At 48.4% G+C, this 21,240-nt stretch overlaps 1 protein-coding gene across 2 annotated transcripts in view; it reads left to right on the top strand.

Annotated features, from left to right (window-relative positions):
• The first annotated feature begins 5,535 nt into the window (after positions 1 to 5,535).
• LOC140410145 (beta-1,3-galactosyltransferase 5-like) overlaps positions 5,536 to 21,240 on the top strand; it is a 34,536-nt gene continuing 18,831 nt past the window's right edge. The window contains exon 1 of one of the 2 annotated variants that reach the window (XM_072498106.1): positions 5,536 to 5,676. The gene's annotated coding sequence lies outside the window, so the exon portion shown is untranslated. The remainder of the gene's footprint in view (positions 5,677 to 21,240) is intronic. The other variant, XM_072498105.1, reaches the window with a different exon arrangement.

A 21,240-nucleotide genomic window follows, 5' to 3' on the forward strand; every position in this document is an offset into this window, starting at 1 on the left:
CTATACCAGGCAACATCCTGGTAAATCTCCTCTGCACCCGCTCCAAAGCCTCCACGTCCTTCCTATAATGCGGTGACCAGAACTGTACACAATACTCCAAATGCTGCCGTACCAGAGTTTTGTACAGCTGCAACATGACCTCCTGACTCCGGAACTCAATCCCTCTACCAATAAAGGCCAACACTCCATAGGCCTTCTTCACAACCCTATCAACCTGGGTGGCAACTTTCAGGGATCTATGTACATGGACACCTAGATTCCTCTGCTCATCCACACTTCCAAGAACTTTACCATTAGCCAAATATTCCGCATTCCTGTTATTCCTTCCAAAGTGAATCACCTCACACTTCTCTACATTAAACTCCATTTGCCACCTCTCAGCCCAGCTCTGCAGCTTATCTATGTCCCTCTGTAACCTGCTACATCCTTCCACACTGTCGACAACACCACCACTGACGACAACAGTGTCATCTGCAAATTTACTCACCCACCCTTCTGCGCCTTCCTCTAGGTCATTGATAAAAATGAAAACAGCAACGGCCCCAGAACAGATCCTTGTGGTACTCCACTTGTGACTGTACTCCATTCTGAACATTTCCCATCAACCACCACCCTCTGTCTTCTTTCAGCTAGCCAATTTCTGATCCACATCTCTAAATCACCCTCAATCCCCAGCCTCCGTATTTTCTGCAATAGCCTACCGTGGGGAACCTTATCAAACGCTTTGCTGAAATCCATATACACCACATCAACTGCTCTACCCTCGTCTACCTGTTCAGTCACCTTCTCAAAGAACTCGATAAGGTTTGTGAGGCATGACCTACCCTTCACAAAGCCATGCTGACTATCCCTGATCATATTATTCCTATCTAGATGATTATAAATCTTGTCTCTTATAATCCCCTCAAAGACTTTACCTACTACAGACGTGAGGCTCACCGGTCTATAGTTGCCGGGGTTGTCTCTGCTCCCCTTTTTGAACAAAGGGACCACATTTGCTATCCTCCAGTCCTCTGGCACTATTCCTGTAGCCAATGATGACATAAAAATCAAAGCCAAAGGTCCAGCAATCTCTTCCCTGGCCTCCCAGAGAATCCTAGGATAAATCCCATCAGGCCCCGGGGACTTATCTATTTTCAGCCTGTCCAGAATTGCCAACACCTCTTCCCTCCGTACCTCAATGCCATCTATTCTAATAGCCTGGGTGTCAGCATTCTCCTCCACAACATTATCTTTTTCCTGAGTGAATACTGACGAAAAATATTCATTTAGTATCTCGCCTATCTCTTCAGACTCCACACACAACTTCCCATCTCTGTCCTTGACTGGCCCTACTCTTACCCTATTCATTCTTTTATTCCTGACATACCTATAGAAAGCTTTTGGGTTTTCCTTGATCCTACCTGCCAAATACTTCTCATGTCCCCTCCTTGCTCGTCTTAGCTCTCTCTTTAGATCCTTCCTCGCTACCTTGTAACTATCCATCGCCCCAACTGAAACTTCACACCTCATCTTCACATAGGCCTCCTTCTTCCTCTTAACAAGAGATTCCACTTCCATGGTAAACCACGGTTCCCTCGCTCGACGCCTTCCTCCCTGCCTGACCGGTACGTACTCATCAAGAACACGCAGTAGCTGATCCTTGAACAAGGTCCACTTATCCAGTGTGTCCAACACTTGCAGCCTACTTCTCCAACCTATCCCCCCCAAGTCACGTCTAATGGCATCATAATTGCCCTTCCCCCAGCTATAACTCTTGCCCTGCGGTGTATTCTTATCCCTTTCCATCACTAACGTAAACGTCACCGAATTGTGGTCACTGTCCCCAAAGTGCTCTCCTACCTCCAAATCCAACACCTGGCCAGGTTCATTACCCAAAACCAAATCCAACGTGGCCTCGCCTCTTGTTGGCCCCACTGTGCCCCCAGCCAGCTCGGAAGGAGCTCTGAAGGAGCAAGTGCCAACTATGATTGTGAAATAAAAAGACAAAGAAAGAGCAAATACGGACAGTCTGTGAAGAGCTAACCAGAGACAAGTCGAAACTTGTAAACCAGAGAATTTCGGGGAAGTAGTCGCGAGACTCAGACGTGACGTATTTGAGCTGAATTCATAAAATAAATGAGTGACGATTAGTGAAAGGCGAGTCAGCAACGGAAAGTGAAAGTAACAGGACTTCTGAAAGAGAGGCTACCGGAGAAATCCCCGCCCACGTGGGGAACATCTCTTCAACGGGCCCTCGACGTCCCTGCAACTAAGGCCCGTCCCCAAAATGAAAGATCGAACCCCAGAAGCCCCACCCCTGCCTCCGCCTCTGCCAGCCGGCGGGGTTGTCGAGGCCGCTCCTGACGGAAGATGTGCCCTCCCAATGAATAAGAAGCCAGCCCCAACCGCGGACCCTTCCACAGCCGTTCCATTTCATTCCAAAGCAGCGGTAACTACACAAGAGCATTCGTAAAAGAAACCAGCAAAGTGAGGGGGTCATAGAATCCGATTTTGTAACTGATTCGGAATCCTTGGAAACCGTAGCGATGGGACAGCGGACACTTTCCAGAGATGTTAGAGATGCACTCGGGGACGAAGAACAACATGGCTGTTAAAATATAACCCACCACAAACTAATGGAACAGAGGTCACCGCTTGCATTCAGAAGAAGACAGAGGAAGTATCAGAATATGAAGAATGGAGTTGATGAGCGCCAGGCGACTTGGGACACAAGTACCTTTGGACCATTGAAGGCTGCCTTTGTTGCTGCTTTGAGAACGGATTTGCCTAATGCATTAAAATTGGTGTTTCCCGAGTGGGACCAAGTATCAACAATATACACGATATTAATAGTTGATGGGCCAGGGTTTAGAGAACCCCAAAGTGTATCATGGAGTTCACCTGATCCACAACTTTGAATAGATTGTGGTATGGGGAGCACACGGCCCATTCTCCAGGGGTGGGACAGCAGAAATGGGAAAGTATTTTTTAAAGCAAAACAATGTTTATTCTATGAACTCAAGTTAACCTTTTTAAAACATACAGTGAACATCTTAGCAACCATCAATTCAAATACAACCCCCAAAGAATACAACACTAAGTAACCCTTAATAACTTCCCAAATAACATCCAGCAGACAAAAGAAACACCTTTTAACAGAAGCACATCAGGTTTACATTCACTACTGAGAACATTTATAATTCTGAATTCACCAAATGATCACGAGATAGTCTTTTCACGGCAGAGAAAACAACAGTATACCTGCTCTGTCTGGCTTCAGCTCTAACACTGAGACGAAACCAAAAAAACAGACACACCCAAGCTTTTCTCAAAGTGAAACTAAAAGCTGAAAGACAACCCAGCTCCACCCACACCCTGACATCACTGCAGTAATAAATACCCATGTGTTAAAGGTACACTCACTACAGATATTTATATACACACCCATTTATAAACATCTATTTCTTAAAGGTACTCTCACATCGATGTATTCAAATTGACCGGGCTATGGGATCTAAGATTTATGCTCTCCAGACCAGGCTACAGCCTAAAGATTTACCATTTCAATCAACAACTAATGCTCTACCTAATTCAATTGCTCCACAGGAGCTGAAACAAGTAGAGGGAAAATGCCACATGGAAAGGACGGGCATTGGGCCAGGTCATGCCAGGCTGTTAGGGGCATGACTCTACATACGGGGAGCCGCATAGAGAAATGTACGGGCCCCTCCCAGTATCCCCTTACAGGGAGGCGTATCGGTCCAGACCACATCACCGCCCAGAGAAATGTATTACCGGGAGCCGTATAGAGAGGTGCATGAGCCTCTCCCCCACCCACCAGTCCGTACACAGGCCTGATGAGGAGCCGGGAATGGCGGATGTATTCAGGAAATTGTCACCGCAGCGTCACGCTGCACTGATGGAGGTGTCAAAAAGCTAGAAGAGCCCACCCTCAGTCTGCCTGCCCTTCCTCTCTTCACACCTTGATTGACAACAGGAGGGATCGATTGTACGTATTATTGAGGCTGTGCGGTAAAGTAGGTTGCCTTTTTGACACAGGGTCAGAGTTAACATGCTTTCCTCTGGTGTAGGCAAAATTGTTTCCATTGGATCACAAAAAAACTGGCCCCATGAAATAGGGGGCAATACACTGATTATCGAACAAATTCAGACCAAGCTAATAGCATGGCCCGCATGAATTGATTGCTCCAGTCTGGATAGGCCCAGTGGACCCAGGAGAATCAATAGGCACTAACTGGTACAATGTTTGGCGCTGCAACAGAGAGACCCAGGGGAATATGCGTTCATTCTTGAAGGTGAGAGGACAAGTGGAGGAGTCTATATTTCTAAAATGTGGTTTTATTCACGTTATAACAGCGTGGCAAAGACAACCATGTTATGCTGAACCTTTATAAAATACTGGATAGCTCCCAGATGGAGCACTCTGTCCCACTCTGGGCCCCAGGCTTGAGGGAGGGAGGTCAAGCCATTGGAGAGAGAGTGGACATGAGATTGAGCAGAACGATGGCAGGAATGAGGAACTTCAGTTAATGTGGAGAGACAGGAGAGGCTGAGACTGTTCTCCTTGGAGCTGGAAAGGTGATTTAATCGAGGTATTGGAAATGGCATCAAGACAGGGAGAATGTTTCCCAGAACTGACGGGTATTTACAGTACGAAAACACGATCAACAATCTTTCTTCAGAACTGCCGTCACTAAAAAAACAAAGTCTTGCTGTACATCCAGAATTCAAACATGAAGAAATACATGTTGCTCATTTAACACCATCATTACCTTCCCTCTGTACTCAGCAAATCTGAACAGGTTCAGCTCACTACACTTTCCACAACATTCAGCTCTAACGTACCAGAACTGGCTTAATCAGTGAAGCAGAGGGAAGCAATTGGCAAAGAGCCAGAGGAGACATGAGAAACAATATTAAATGCACAAAGAACAGACGGGCGGGAATTCTCTGGCCGTTCTGGCGGTGGGATGCCCCAGCCCTGCCCATGGGTTTCCTGGCATGTGGGGGCGGCTTCAATGGGAAATCCCACTGACAAGAGGCGGGGGGGGAGAGAATCCCGCCTCCTGCGAACAGTGCACCAAAATTCTCTCTCCTCCGCTGGCAGCGGTAGCGGAGTGACCTCACAACGGGGAATCCCGGCCACAATCCGGAATTAACCGGACAGAGGAGCGGTCGAAGCAGATTCGATAGGAATTTTCCGAATGGAATTGCGTAAACACTCGCAGGGAGATACGTCGCAGAGGGCGCGGGGTGTCAGTGATTCTAATCTTTCACAGTGTTTGCACAGGCTCAATGATTTGATCTTGCAACAGGGAGTGAGCTGCCTGCATTTGCATAATGTTGGGCGTAGCATTTGTGATGACAATTAGCACCTTGTTTTTCAAGAGGTGGCAGTTCCAGCATTGAAATACTGCGCAGCAAACCTGTGTGAGTGGGACTTTCTTTGTGGTGAAGGAGTTGATGGGGTGGGTGGGGTATCAGCATCTTTGTTGTAAACAGCGCCTTGTAGGTAGTTACAGGTGCGTTCCACAGTGACCAATCAGGATGAAGCAGCCCAATATAGAGCAGGGGTTGCTTCCTCCGCAGTCTCACCCTCCGTCAAAGTAATTCAGAGACAGGCTGCTGAAGACTTTGTCAGGTGTGTCAGGGATAAATGCTGTGGAAAGTCCGGTGAGTTAAATCTGTTCAGGCTTGCTGGGTACAGAGGGAAGGTAATGTTGGTGAAATCCTGCCCCGGAGCAACATGTAATTCTTCATGTTTGAATTTAGGATGTAGAGCAAGACTTTCCTGTTTTAGTGATGGAAATACACGGCAGTCCTGAAGAAGGATTGTCGGTCGTATCCATCAGTTCTGTTTCTTTCTCCACAGGTGCCGCCAGATCTGCTGAATATTTTCAGTATTTCTCATTCTTATCTCAGATTTTCAGCACCCACAGTAATGTGCTTTTGTCAGATAGTTTAATCAGCCAGCTACCCCCGTTTCCCCCTCCTTAATACTCAGGTGTCTCCATGGCTTTTCCTCATCGATAAACTTGGGTGGAATGTCAGGTTTTATCCAGCAGGACTTCACCTGGCAGTTAAAATAAAAGAGACTGAGGTAGAATTCAGTGGGACTTGGTAATGACACCAGGAAATGAAGCAATCTGAGTGCAATACAACTTAGAGACGGGACACACCCAACTCTTACTTGTGTCTCTGTTTTTGACTGATGGTGCAGTGAAAATCTCTCAGTGTGAGTATTAGATGGAAGGTCTGTTTGACTTATTTCACTGGCTTGGATTTACGGGACAGACATTTTAAAGTTTGTAATTTACGCAGAACTCAGACATTAGTGAGGATAGGAACAGACTTCAGAAGGACACGGACAGGCTGGTGAAAGGGGCAGGCAGCTGGCAGATTAACTTTGATACGGAGAAATGTAAAGCGATTGATTTCAGTAGAATGAGGAAACTCAGTAGGAACTAACTGGTACAATTTTAAACGTGGCGCTGGGACAGACCCAGGGGAACGTGCGCTCATTCTTGAAGGTGGGAGGACAAGTCGGGGATTCTGCATTTTTTAAATGTGGTTTTATTAATGTTATAACTGTGCAAAGATAAACACGTTATGCCGAACCTTTATAAAATACTGGATAGCTCCCAGATGAAGCACTGTGTCCCATTCTGGGCCCCACGCTTGAGGAGAGAGGCTTTGGAGAGAGAGTGGACATGAGATTGAGCAGAACGATGGCAGGGATGAGGAACTTCAGTTAATGTGGAGAGACAGGAGAGGCTGAGATTGTTCTCCTTGGAGCAGAAAGGGTGTGGGGAAGATTTAATCGAGGTATTGGAAATGGCATAAATGCGGGGAGAATGTTTCCCGTGAGTGAAGGGATAGTAATAATTTAATCATGGAAATACTCGGCAGATCTGAAGATTAATTTCCCCTATATTGACTGGGACTCACTTAGTGCTGGAGGCTTGGATGGGGCAAAGTTTGTAAGGTGTATCCAGGGAAGCTTCTTGATGCAATATGTGGGCAGACCAACTCGGGAAGGGGCAGTACTGGGCCTGGTATTGGGGAAGGAGCCTGGAAAGGTGGTTGAGGATTCAGTAGGGGAACATTTTGGGAGTCGTGACAACAATTCCATCGGTTTTAGGGTGCTTTTGGATAGGAATGAGGGCAACCCTTGGGTTAAGGGCCTAAACTGGGGAAAAACCAGTTGCGGTAAACATCAGACATGAATTGAAGAATTTGGATTGGGTGCAGCTGCTGGAGGGTAAATCAACATCGGACACGTGGGAGTCTTTCATGTGACTGTTGATTCGGATTCAGGGAAGTCACGTTCCTTTTAAAAAAATATATATTTATTAAAGTTTTTTAACACAATTTTTCTCCCTTACAAACAATAACCACCCCCCCCCCCCTCGTAACAAAAAAAAACGAGAAATCGCGCAGAGCAAGATATATACATGGCAAAATGATATATTTACACAGCTTTGTACACTGGCCCTCACCCGTACGTGCCAGTTTCCTGTAGAAGCCAAGTATTTCAAATACAACTAGTATAGGTAAAAGATAGCTGTTTAAGCATAAATGTTGAGCCCCACTTTTAATACCCATTTATACAGCATAATTCACTTATACTGAAGTCCGTTGTTCTGGCAAATGCATATTTTCAAAGACAGTGTGACATTAAAAAAAAAAGCACAGTTGCAAGATAATTTGACACTGCTTGTGCTAATTGTCAAGGCCAAGGGCTGAATACACAGCAACATGAAGGCACCATTGTTCACAATGCAGATAACAGCTAGGTCAGAAAAGCTGATGTTGCACATTGAAGATGGACGGCTTGCCATCAAATCAAATGTGTTTGAGTCTAACCCAAACCAATTAGGATTATATTGGGGTGTAATTAGATGACTTAAGACAGATATGAAAGTGTATAACTGAAAAGTTTCTCCCGGCCATTTTAGGTTAAGTTTTGTTTTAGTGTTTAGTTTAGTCAGTTTTGTCCTTTATAGTCTCCATTTTAGAGATGTCTTTTGGGGGTTCTGTCAGTCTACCAGTCTGTGTCAGTGATGTTAGTCCACTTTTGACTTTGAGTTTGAGTTTAGCTGAAGATTAGCTCTCTCTCTCTCTCTTCATGTTTCATTGCCAGACTTTGACCTTTAAAAAGTTACTTTCGAGCTGTCTGCCTAAGCAAAGAAAGATAATGTCTGGAATTCTCTGAAAGCTTCGAATTGTCTACGAATTGCCTTTTAAATGACTTTCAAATTGTAATCAAGCGACTACAAATAAAACAATTCCTTTTGGCACCCGAGGAGTTTATACTGCAAATTTCTGCTGAGTTCCAGTATTCGCAAAGTGCTACTGATAACCGAATAGCAGAGATGATATAAATTCCTTCAACTATACACAGTCGAATAATACAAGGAATCGAACAACTTGGCACGGTCTACAAATATTACAAATCTTACAACTTGTCGTATTGCGCCAGGACTTGATTCATCAACTAAGCTTCCCCCAAACTTGGCGTGGTTCGACAGGTTAAGATTCCCATAAATTATAGTTTCCTTTATTTCCTTCTACATTTCCCCAACCCTTCATATTATCTCTTGCTCATCCACCCTCCCAGGCCGTCCCCCCTTCCCCCCCCTTTCCACCCCCCCCCCCCCACTCCCAGGACGTCCCCTCCACCCCCTTACCCCCCCCCCCCGGGTTGCTGCTGCTGCTAACCGACCTTCCTCTAACGCTCCGCGAGATAGTCTAGGAACGGTTGCCACCGCCTGTAGAACCCCTGCACAGACCCTCTCAAGGCGAACTTAATCCTCTCCAACTTTATGAACCCAGCCATATCACTTATCCAGGCCTCCAGGCTGGGGGGCTTCGCCTCCTTCCACAATAGCAAGATCCTTCGCCGGGCTACTCGGGACGCAAAGGCCAGAATGCCGGCCTCTTTCGCCTCCTGCACTCCCGGTTCGTCCACTGCTCCAAATATTGCTAGCCCCCAGCTTGGCTTGACCCGGACTTTCACCACCTTAGATATTGCTCTCGCCACTCCTCTCCAGAACCCCTCCAGTGCCGAGCATGACCAGAACATATGGACATGGTTCGCCGGGCTCCCTGAGCACCTCCCTCATCTGTCCTCTGCCCCAAAGAACCTACTCAACCTCGCCTCCGTCAGGTGAGCTCTGTGGAACACCTTAAATTGTATCAGGCTGAGCCTGGCACGCGAGGAGGAGGAATTAACCCTACCCAGGGCATCAGCCCACAGACCTTCCTCGATCTCCTCCCCCAGCTCCTCCTCCCATTTACCCTTCAACTCTTCTACCAGCGCTTCCCCCTCTTCTGTCACCTCCTGGTGTATTTCCGACACCTTGCCCTCCCCGACCCATGCACCCGAGATCATCCTATCTTGACCTTCTTGTGCCGGGAGCAATGGGAATTCCCTTACCTGTCGCCTCACAAAAGCCCTCACCTCCATATATCTAAAGGCATTTCCCGGGGGTAACTCGAACTTCTCCTCCAGTGCCCCTAGGCTCGCAAACGTCCCGTCGATGAACAGGTCCCCCATTCTTCCAATCCCCGCCCGATACCAGCTCTGGAACCCCCCCGTCCATCTTCCCCGGGACAAACCGGTGGTTACCCCTGATCAGGGACCACACCGATGCTCCCATTGCACCCCGGTGCCGTCTCCACTGGCCCCAGATCCTTCGCGTTGCCGCCACCACCGGGCACATGGTATACTTTGCCAGCGAGAGCAGCAGCGATGCCGTCACCAATGCCCCCAGGCTCGTTCCTTTCCAGGACGCCATCTCCATCCTCTTCCATGCCACCCCCTCTCCCTCCATAACCCATTGCGGATCATCGCCACATTTGTTGCCCAGCAGTAGCCACCCAGGTTTGGCAGCGCTAACCCTCCTCGGTCCCTACTGCGCTCCAGGAACCCTCTCCTTACTCTCGGGGTCTTATTCGGCCACACAAACCCCATAATACTCCTGCCTACTCTCTTAAAAATGGCCTTAGTGATCACGATGGGAAGGCACTGAAACACAAACAGAAACCTCAGAAGGACCACCATTTTGACCGACTGCACCCTACCCACCAGCGAGAGCGGTAACATGTCCGATCTTTTGAAATCCTCCTCCATTTGCTCCACCAACCTCGTCAGATTCAGTTTATGTAGGGTCCCCCAACTCCTGGCTATCTGGATCCCCAGATACCGAAAGCTCCCCTCCGCCCTCCTCAGCAGTAGGTCCCCTATCCCTCTTTCTTGGTTCCCCGCCTGTAATACAAAGAGCTCACTCTTCCCTACATTGAGTTAGAGCCCGAAAACTCCCCAAACTCCCTTAGAGTCTGCATGACCTCCACCATCCCCTCCATTGGAACCGCCACGTACAGCAACAGGTCATCCGCATATAGCGACACCCGATGCTCTTCTCCCCCTCGGACCACCCCCCTCCATTTATTAGACTCCCTCAATGACATGGCCAATGGTTCGATCGCCAATGCGAACAACAGGGGGGACAGGGGGCACCCCTGCCTCGTCCTTCGGTACAGTCGAAAGTACTCCGACCTCCGCCGGTTCGTCACTACATTCGCCATCGGGGCTCTGTAAAAGAGCTTAACCCAATTGATAAACCCTACCCCGAACCGAAACCTACGCAGCACCTCCCAGAGGTACTCCCACTCTACTCGGTCAAAGGCCTTCTCCGTGTCCATAGCTGCCACTATCTCCGCCTCTCCCTCCTCCGATGGCATCATTATCACGTTTAAGAGCCGTCGCACATTGGTGCTTAGTTGCCTGCCCTTTACAAATCCCGTCTGGTCCTCGTGGATTACCCCCGGGACACAGTCCTCGATCCTCGTGGCCAGCACTTTTGCCAGCAACTTTGCATCCACATGCGCGACCTATTCCTCCATGGCCGCCACCGGAAGCCTCGTCCCTGCTTCTTCAATGGCCTTGGTAGATCTTTTCACAGTTGTTCCCTCTGCTGCTAGAATTCACCTTTGATAGAGTCAAGTCAGATTGCAGCTTTAAGCTTGCCCTTCCCCCGCCTGCATGCTGGAAGAGGCTTTTGTCTATTCCTGCAGCTCAAGCCAAATCTTTTACTGTTTCTGCCGGGTCTGGTAGCCAAAAGACACAACACTCCTGGGGAGACTGTCGGGGGAACGTTGCAGTCTTCTTCCCACACCGGGAAATGTCAAACAAATGCTGTTTGACATTTGTGCGGCCCTGTAAAAGAGCCCAAAAGTCCGTTCCCAGCGGGAGCTACCGAATATGCGACCTAGCTCTGCAGGGCCGCACCCGGAAGTCCGGAAAGTCACATTCCTGAGAGAACGACAGATAAGTATGGGAAGTTTAGGGAGCCTTTGATTTTTTTTTTAAAGAAATCTTTTTATTCTCCTCGGTTTTCATAAAAATTTGCACCCACCAACAAACAATCACCGGCAACAAATACAATGTCAATCCCCTGGCCAACGATTCCTCCCTCCCACCAACCCCCAAACAACGCTCAACATTTTAAATACAAACGTCAAAGAAAAGGATTCAGGAATCCACCATCCATCCAGACATAGCCACCACCAACACACACAGCCCAACAACCCCCCCCCCCCAACCCCAACCTCCCCGCTAATGTTTGATGTCATCCAATTCTTGAAAGTGCATCATAAACAAAGCCCATGAATTGTACGACCCTTCCATCCTTCCCCTCAACTCAAACGTCACCTTCTCGAGTGTTAAAAACTCCAACAGATCCACCCCCCCCCCCACCACGCCAGGGCCCAGGGCGGAGAAACTGACCTCCACCCCAACAGACCCGCCATCGGGCGACCAGAGAGTCGTAGGCGAAAAAAATCTGCCTCCGCGCCCGCTTCCAACTCCGGCTGATCCGACACCCTGTATATGGCCCCCGGAGGATCTGGCTCAGGTCTCACATGTACTCCCTTCGAAATTACCCTGAACGCCTCCCTCAAACACCCCTCCAGCTTTGGACAGGACCAAAACATATGAGCGTGGTTTGCTGGCCCCCCCCTCCCCCCCCCTCCCCGGCAACGTTCACAAACATCCTCTACCCCCTCAAAACGTCGGCTCATCCTGGCCTCGCGTACGAAATTGAGGCATTTACCCCCTCCGGAGCACCTCACCCCACAACCCCTCCTCCATGCTCTCCCCCGACTCTTCCCCCCACTTTGCCTTAATCCCCTCCAGCGGTGCCATCTCTTCTCCTAGAACCGCCCCATAAACCGCCGACACCACCCCCTCTCCCATTCCCCCTGTCGTCGGCACCCCCTCCAACAGTGTGGATGGCCGGCGCCCCCGGGAAGCCCTGTATCGCCTTCTTCGCGAAACCTCGGACCTGCAGACACCGAGAACGTTTCCCCCCTGCCCCAGTCCACATTTCGCCTTCAGCTCCTTCAATCCTGCAAACGGGCCCCCTCGAAACAAGCCCTTTCGTGCCCTGACTCCCTCTGAAAACTCCCATCCCACTTCCCTGGCTCAAATCCGGGATTCCCCCGAATCGGCATTCCCCTTCACCCCCCCGCACCCCACCCAGCCTAAAGTGCGGGCGCAACTGCCTCCAGATCGTCAGCGTCGCTGCTCCTACCGGACTCACTGAATATTTCCCCGGGGCCATCGGGAGTGGTGCAGCACAGACTCGTTATAATATACACACCAGTATATCATGGTGCAGACACACACACACTGATGGACACGCAGTGGGACCAATCAGCACACACAACACCGCAGCCAATCACCAGTGAGAGCACACGCACTATAAAGACAGGGGACAGGAGAGTTCCCGCTCATTGTAGTAGCAGCCAGCTCGGAGCACAGAGCTCACAGCCTGCAACACAGACATTCACCATGTGCTGAGTGCATCACCTGGTTAGGACTAGGCAAGGGTCAACAGTTAAAGCTGGTATTGCATTTACCCACAGTTCAAGTATGTTAATAGAGTTAACCTTATAATAAAATAGAGTTGCGCCACTTCCAGTGTTGGTGACCAGTTTGTGATCCAGAACACCCAACACAGCAAGACTCTCCTCCAATCTAACCAACTGTGAGTCCGACCACCACCCCCCCCCCCACCTCACCCAGCCCCGCACCTTCTCAGCATTCGTCGCCCAGTAATAACACAGTAAATTCGGAAGTCCCACCACCCCCCCTCCCCCCCACTGACTGCGCCCTCTCTGCAACAGCTCCTCCCGAATCCTGGCCACCTCCCCCCCCCCGCAAATGAACAAGGCAATCATCTTTTGAACCGCCTTGAAAAATGCCTTTGGCAGGAAGATCGGCAGGCACCGAAAAATAAACAAGAATCGCGGCAACTCGTTCAATTTATTTGCCCGCACCCGACCCGCCAGCGACAGAGGGGGACCATCCCATCTTGCCAGGTCCGCTTTCCCCCTCCCCACCAGACTAGTCATGTTATAACTACGGTGTCCCCCCAACACCGAGCAACCTGCAGCCCCCAGACATCTAAAGTGAGTCCCCGCCCTACGGAATGGTAACAACCCCCACCCCCGGCCCAGCCACCGCAAAATAGCCACTTTGATCTAAATGTAGCTGATGTCCTGAAAAAGGCCCAAACACTCGAAGCAATCCCTTCCTCGCTGCTGTCGTCCTCTGATTTTCGGACAACTTTCGACTCCTTGCCAGTTCTTAGTCCTTCACAAATTGCCCCCGGGCGTTAAACCCCCCCCCCCCAAAAAACAGAAAGGCAACATATAAGCCGCAAGCAGGACGTGTGACGGCGGCTGCCCCCGGCTGCCTTGTGGTTCTGGGCTCTGTCCCGCTGCTCCGGCTGCTTCAAGCACGGGCCTCAGCCTCACTCCTCCTGCTGTTCCACACTCTTATCCTCCCTGCTGCTGCCCCAGCTGCCTCGCCCTCCGCCGCCGCTTCGGCTGCCTCGCCTCCTGGATTCGGGGCTGCCGCCTCGACCGCCTCGTGTTAGGCCCCTCCCCTGCTGCTCCGACAGCCGCGCACTCCAGGCCCGGCGTCTCCGCTCCGGCTGCCCGACATTCCCGACACTCCTGCAGCCTGCTTCACTGGTTAGAAACCCATTGGGTTTGGTGCCCTTCCTAAAACGCCAAAAATAATGTCGGCCGGAGGGGGCCTCTAAATGCAGCTCCAATATGCCCCCCATCGGCACATTCGGTTCTGATACATACAACAGCAAGTCGTCCACATACAAAGATACCCTGTGCACCAACTTCCCCCCCCTCCCCCCGTACTATCCCTTTCCACACCTCCAAACTCCTTAACGCGATGGCCAACGTCTCAATCGCAAGCGTGAACAACAGGGGGCGACATAGGACATCCCTGCCTGGTCCCACGGTGCAGAGCAAAATAACCCAAATTCATGTTATTCACGCAGACACTTGCCCTCGGCTCCCTGTCCCCAATCTACAAATCGTGGCCCAATCCCAAACCGTTCCATAACCGCCATCAAATATCCCCACTCTGCTCCGTCAAACACTTTCTCCAGCTCCAATGCCACAACCACCTCTGTTTCCCTCTCATCCGCCAGCGACATGACTGTGGTGAATGTATAATTCCTGATAATTCACCAGTGCACTGTGTTATGTTATTAACCCTGTGGGCTCCACCCATGGGCCATTGTGTGGCTTCACCCACAGGGGGTGTGTTGGGGCATGTACGGGCTCTGCCCATGGCTCCACATAACGTTTCAACTCGCACACGTAACGTTTCAACTCGCAGACATAACGTTTCAACTCGCACACATAACGTTTCAACTCACAGACAGAACGTTTCAACTCGCACACATAACGTTTCAACTCGCACACATAACGTTTCAACTCGCACACATAACGTTTCAACTCACAGACAGAACATTTCAACTCGCACACATAACGTTTCAACTCGCACACATAACGTTTCAACTCGCACACATAACGTTTCAACTCGCAGACATAACGTTTCAACTCGCAGACATAACGTTTCAACTCGCACACATAACGTTTCAACTCGCACACATAACGTTTCAACTCACACACATAACGTTTCAACTCGCAGACATAACGTTTCAACTCGCACACATAACGTTTCAACTCGCACACATAACATTTCAACTCGCACACATAACATTTCAACTCGCACACATAACGTTTCAACTCGCACACATAACGTTTCAACTCGCACACATAACATTTCAACTCGCACATATACCGTTTCAACTCGCAGACATAACGTTTCAACTCGCACACACAACCTCGAGGGTTGTAATCTCGGGATTACTCCCTGTGCCACGTGCCAGTGAGGCTAGAAATAGGAAGATAGAGCAGACAAACACGTGGCTGAACAGTTGGTGTAGGAGGGAGGGTTTCTGTTATCTGGACCACTGGGAGCTCTTCCGGGGCAGGTGTGACCTGTATAAGATGGACGGGTTGCATCTAAACCGGAGAGGCATAAATATCCTGGCCGCGAGATTTGCTAGTGTCACACGGGAGGGTTTAAACTAGTATGGCAGGGGGGTGGGCACGGGAGCAATAGGTCAGAAGGTGAGAGCGTTGAGGGAGAACTAGGGAATATGGACAGTGTGGCTCTGAGGCAGAGCAGACGGGGAGAAGTTGCTGAACACAGCGGGTCTGGTGGCCTGAAGTGCATATGTTTTAATGCAAGGAGCATTACGGGTAAGGCAGATGAACTTAGAGCTTGGATTACTACTTGGAACTATGATGTTGTTGCCATTACAGAGACCTGGTTGAGGGAAGGGCAGGATTGGCAGCTAAACGTTCCAGGATTTAGATGTTTCAGGCGGGATAGAGGGGGATGTAAAAGGGGAGGCGGAGTTGCGCTACTTGTTCAGGAGAGTATCACAGCTATACAGCGAGAGGACACCTCAGAGGGCAGTGAGGCTATATGGGTAGAGATCAGGAATAAGAAGGGTGCAGTCACAATGTTGGGGGTATACTACAGGCCTCCCAACAGCCAGCGGGAGATAGAGGAGCAGATAGGTAGACAGATTTTGGAAAAGAGTAAAAACAACAGGGTTGTGGTGATGGGAGACTTCAACTTCCCCAATATTGACTGGGACTCACTTAGTGCCAGGGGCTTAGACGGGGCAGAGTTTGTAAGGAGCATCCAGGAGGGCTTCTTAAAACAATATGTAAACAGTCCAACTAGGGAAGAGGCGGTACTGGACCTGGTATTGGGGAATGAGCCCGGCCAGGTGGTAGATGTTTCAGTAGGGGAGCATTTCGGTAACAGTGACCACAATTCAGTAAGTTTTAAAGTACTGGTGGACAAGGATAAGAGTGGTCCGAGGATGAATGTGCTAAATTGGGGGAAGGCTAATTATAACAATATTAGGCGGGAACTGAAGAGCATAGATTGGGGGCGGATGTTTGAGGGCAAATCAACATCTGACATGTGGGAGGCTTTCAAGTGTCAGTTGATAGGAATACAGGACAGGCATGTTCCTGTGAGGAAGAAAGACAAATACGGCAATTTTCGGGCACCTTGGATGACGAATGATATTGTAGGCCTCGTCAAAAAGAAAAAGGAGGCATTTGTCAGGGCTAAAAGGCTGGGAACAGACGAAGCCTGTGTGGCATATAAGGAAAGTAGGAAGGAACTTAAGCAGGGAGTCAGGAGGGCTAGAAGGGGTCATGAAAAGTCATTGGCAAATAGGGTTAAGGAAAATCCCAAGGCTTTTTACACTTACATAAAAAGCAAGAGGGTAGCCAGGGAAAGGGTTGGCCCACTGAAGGATAGGCAAGGGAATCTATGTGTGGAGCCAGAGGAAATGGGCGAGGTACTAAATGAATACTTTGCATCAGTATTCACCAAAGAGAAGGAATTGGTAGATGTTGAGTCTGGAGAAGGGGGTGTAGATAGCCTGGGTCACATTGTGATCCAAAAAGACGAGGTGTTGGGTGTCTTAAAAAATATTAAGGTAGATAAGTCCCCAGGGCCGGATGGGATCTACCCCAGAATACTGAAGGAGGCTGGAGAGGAAATTGCTGAGGCCTTGACAGAAATCTTTGGATCCTCGCTGTCTTCAGGGGATGTCCCGGAGGACTGGAGAATAGCCAATGTTGTTCCTCTGTTTAAGAAGGGTGGCAGGGATAATCCCGGGAACTACAGGCCGGTGAGCCTTACTTCAGTGGTAGGGAAATTACTGGAGAGAATTCTTCGAGACAGGATCTACTCCCATTTGGAAGCAAATGGACGTATTAGTGAGAGGCAGCACGGTTTTGTGAAGGGGAGGTCGTGTCTCACTAACTTGATAGAGTTTTTCGAGGAGGTCACTAAGATGATTGATGCAGGTAGGGCAGTAGATGTTGTCTATATGGACTTCAGTAAGGCCTTTGACAAGGTCCCTCATGGTAGACTAGTACAAAAGGTGAAGTCACACGGGATCAGGGGTGAACTGGCAAGGTGGATACAGAACTGGCTAGGCCATAGAAGGCAGAGGGTAGCAATGGAGGGATGCTTTTCTAATTGGAGGGCTGTGACCAGTGGTGTTCCACAGGGATCAGTGCTGGGACCTTTGCTCTTTGTAGTATATATAAATGATTTGGAGGAAAATGTAACTGGTCTGATTAGTAAGTTTGCAGACGACACAAAGGTTGGTGGAATTGCGGATAGCGATGAGGACTGTCTGAGGATACAGCAGGATTTAGATTGTATGGAGACTTGGGCGGAGAGATGGCAGATGGAGTTTAACCTGGACAAATGTGAGGTAATGCATTTTGGAAGGGCTAATGCAGGTAGGGAATATACAGTGAATGGTAGAACCCTCAAGAGTATTGAAAGTCAAAGAGATCTAGGAGTACAGGTCCACAGATCACTGAAAGGGGCTACACAGGTGGAGAAGGTAGTCAAGAAGGCATACGGCATGCTTGCCTTCATTGGCCGGGGCATTGAGTATAAGAATTGGCAAGTCATGTTGCAGCTGTATAGAACCTTAGTTAGGCCACACTTGGAGTATAGTGTTCAATTCTGGTCGCCACACTACCAGAAGGATGTGGAGGCTTTAGAGAGGGTGCAGAAGAGATTTACCAGAATGTTGCCTGGTATGGAGGGCATAAGCTATGAGGAGCGATTGAATAAACTCGGTTTGTTCTCACTGGAACGAAGGAGGTTGAGGGGCGACCTGATAGAGGTATACAAAATTATGAGGGGCATAGACAGAGTGGATAGTCAGAGGCTTTTCCCCAGGGTAGAGGGGTCAATTACTAGGGGGCATAGGTTTAAGGTGAGAGGGGCAAAGTTTAGAGTAGATGTACGAGGCAAGTTTTTTACGCAGAGGGTAGTGGGTGCCTGGAACTCACTACCGGAGGAGGTAGTGGAGGCAGGGACGATAGGGACATTTAAGGGGCATCTTGACAAATATATGAATAGGATGGGAATAGAAGGATACGGACCCAGGAAGTGTAGAAGATTGTAGTTTAGTCGGGCAGTATGGTCGGCACGGGCTTGGAGGGCCGAAGGGCCTGTTCCTGTGCTGTACATTTCTTTGTTCTTTGTTCTTTGTTTCAACTCGCACACATAACGTTTCAACTCGCACACATAACATTTCAACTCGCACATATACCGTTTCAACTCGCAGACATAACGTTTCAAATCGCAGACATAACGTTTCAACTCGCACACATAACATTTCAACTCGCACACATAACGTTTCAACTCACACACATAACGTTTCAACTCGCAGACATAGCGTTTCAACTCGCACACATAACGTTTCAACTCGCACACATAACGTTTCAACTCGCACACATAACGTTTCAACTCACAGACATAACGTTTCAACTCGCACACATGACGTTTCAAGTCACACACATAACGTTTCAACTCCCACACATAACGTTTCAACTCGCAGACATAACGTTTCAACTCGCACACATAACGTTTCAACTCACACACTTAACGTTTCAACTCGCAGACATAACGTTTCAACTCGCACACATAACGTTTCAACTCGCACAATAACGTTTCAACTCGCAGACATAACGTTTCAACTCGCAGACATAACGTTTCAACTCGCAGACATAACGTTTCAACTCGCACACGTAACGTTTCAACTCGCAGACATAACGTTTCAACTCGCAGACATAACGTTTCAACTCGCACACATAACGTTTCAACTCGCAGACATAACGTTTCAACTCGCACACGTAACGTTTCAACTCGCAGACATAACGTTTCAACTCGCAGACATAACGTTTCAACTCGCACACATAACGTTTCAACTCGCAGACATAACGTTTCAACTCGCACACATAACGTTTCAACTCGCACACATAACGTTTCAACTCGCACACATAACGTTTCAACTCGCACACATAACGTTTCAACTCGCACACATAACGTTTCAACTAGCACACATAACGTTTCAACTCGCACACATAACGTTTCAACTCGCAGACATAACGTTTCAACTCGCACACATAACGTTTCAACTCGCACACATAACATTTCAACTCGCAGACATAACGTTTCAACTCGCACACATAACGTTTCAACTCGCAGACATAACGTTTCAACTCGCACACATAACGTTTCAACTCGCACACATAACGTTTCAACTAGCGCACATAACGTTTCAACTCGCACACATAACGTTTCAACTCGCACACATAACGTTTCAACTCGCACACATAACATTTCAACTCGCACATATACCGTTTCAACTCGCAGACATAACGTTTCAACTCGCACACATAACGTTTCAACTCGCACACATAACGTTTCAACTCGCACACATAACATTTCAACTCGCACACATAACGTTTCAACTCGCAGACATAACGTTTCAACTCGCAGACATAACGTTTCAACTCGCACACATAACATTTCAACTCGCACACATAACGTTTCAACTCACACACATAACGTTTCAACTCGCAGACATAGCGTTTCAACTCGCACAATAACGTTTCAACTCGCAGACATAACGTTTCAACTCGCAGACATAACGTTTCAACTCGCACACATAACGTTTCAACTCGCAGACATAACGTTTCAACTCGCACACATAACATTTCAACTCGCACACATAACGTTTCAACTCACACACATAACGTTTCAACTCGCAGACATAGCGTTTCAACTCGCACAATAACGTTTCAACTCACACACATAACATTTCAACTCGCACACATAACGTTTCAACTCACACACATAACGTTTCAACTCGCAGACATAGCGTTTCAACTCGCACACATAACGTTTCAACTCGCACACATAACGTTTCAACTCGCACACATAACGTTTCAACTCACAGACATAACGTTTCAACTCGCACACATGACGTTTCAAGTCACACACATAACGTTTCAACTCCCACACATAACGTTTCAACTCGCAGACATAACGTTTCAACTCGCACACATAACGTTTCAACTCACACACTTAACGTTTCAACTCGCACACATAACGTTTCAACTCACAGACATAACGTTTCAACTCGCACACATAACGTTTCAACTCGCACAATAACGTTTCAACTCGCAGACATAACGTTTCAACTCGCAGACATAACGTTTCAACTCGCACACGTAACGTTTCAACTCGCAGACATAACGTTTCAACTCGCAGACATAACGTTTCAACTCGCACACATAACGTTTCAACTCGCAGACATAACGTTTCAACTCGCACACGTAACGTTTCAACTCGCAGACATAACGTTTCAACTCGCACACATAACGTTTCAACTCCCACACATAACGTTTCAACTCGCACACATAACGTTTCAACTCGCAGACATAACGTTTCAACTCGCACACATAACGTTTCAACTCGCACACATAACGTTTCAACTCGCAGACATAACGTTTCAACTCGCACACATAACGTTTCAACTCGCACACATAACGTTTCAACTCGCACACATAACGTTTCAACTCGCACACATAACGTTTCAACTAGCACACATAACGTTTCAACTCGCACACATAACGTTTCAACTCGCAGACATAACGTTTCAACTCACAGACGTAACGTTTCAACTCGCAGACGTAACGTTTCAACTCGCACACATAACGTTTCAACTCGCACACATAACGTTTCAACTCGCACACATAACGTTTCAACTCGCAGACATAACGTTTCAACTAGCGCACATAACGTTTCAACTCGCACACATAACGTTTCAGCTCGCAGACAGAACATTTCAACTCGCACACATAACGTTTCAACTCACAGACATAACGTTTCAACTCGCAGACATAACGTTTCAACTAGCAGACATAACGTTTCAACTCGCAGACATA

Source organism: Scyliorhinus torazame, chromosome 4 (genome assembly GCF_047496885.1).
Source record: "Scyliorhinus torazame isolate Kashiwa2021f chromosome 4, sScyTor2.1, whole genome shotgun sequence".
NCBI lineage: Eukaryota > Metazoa > Chordata > Chondrichthyes > Carcharhiniformes > Scyliorhinidae > Scyliorhinus > Scyliorhinus torazame.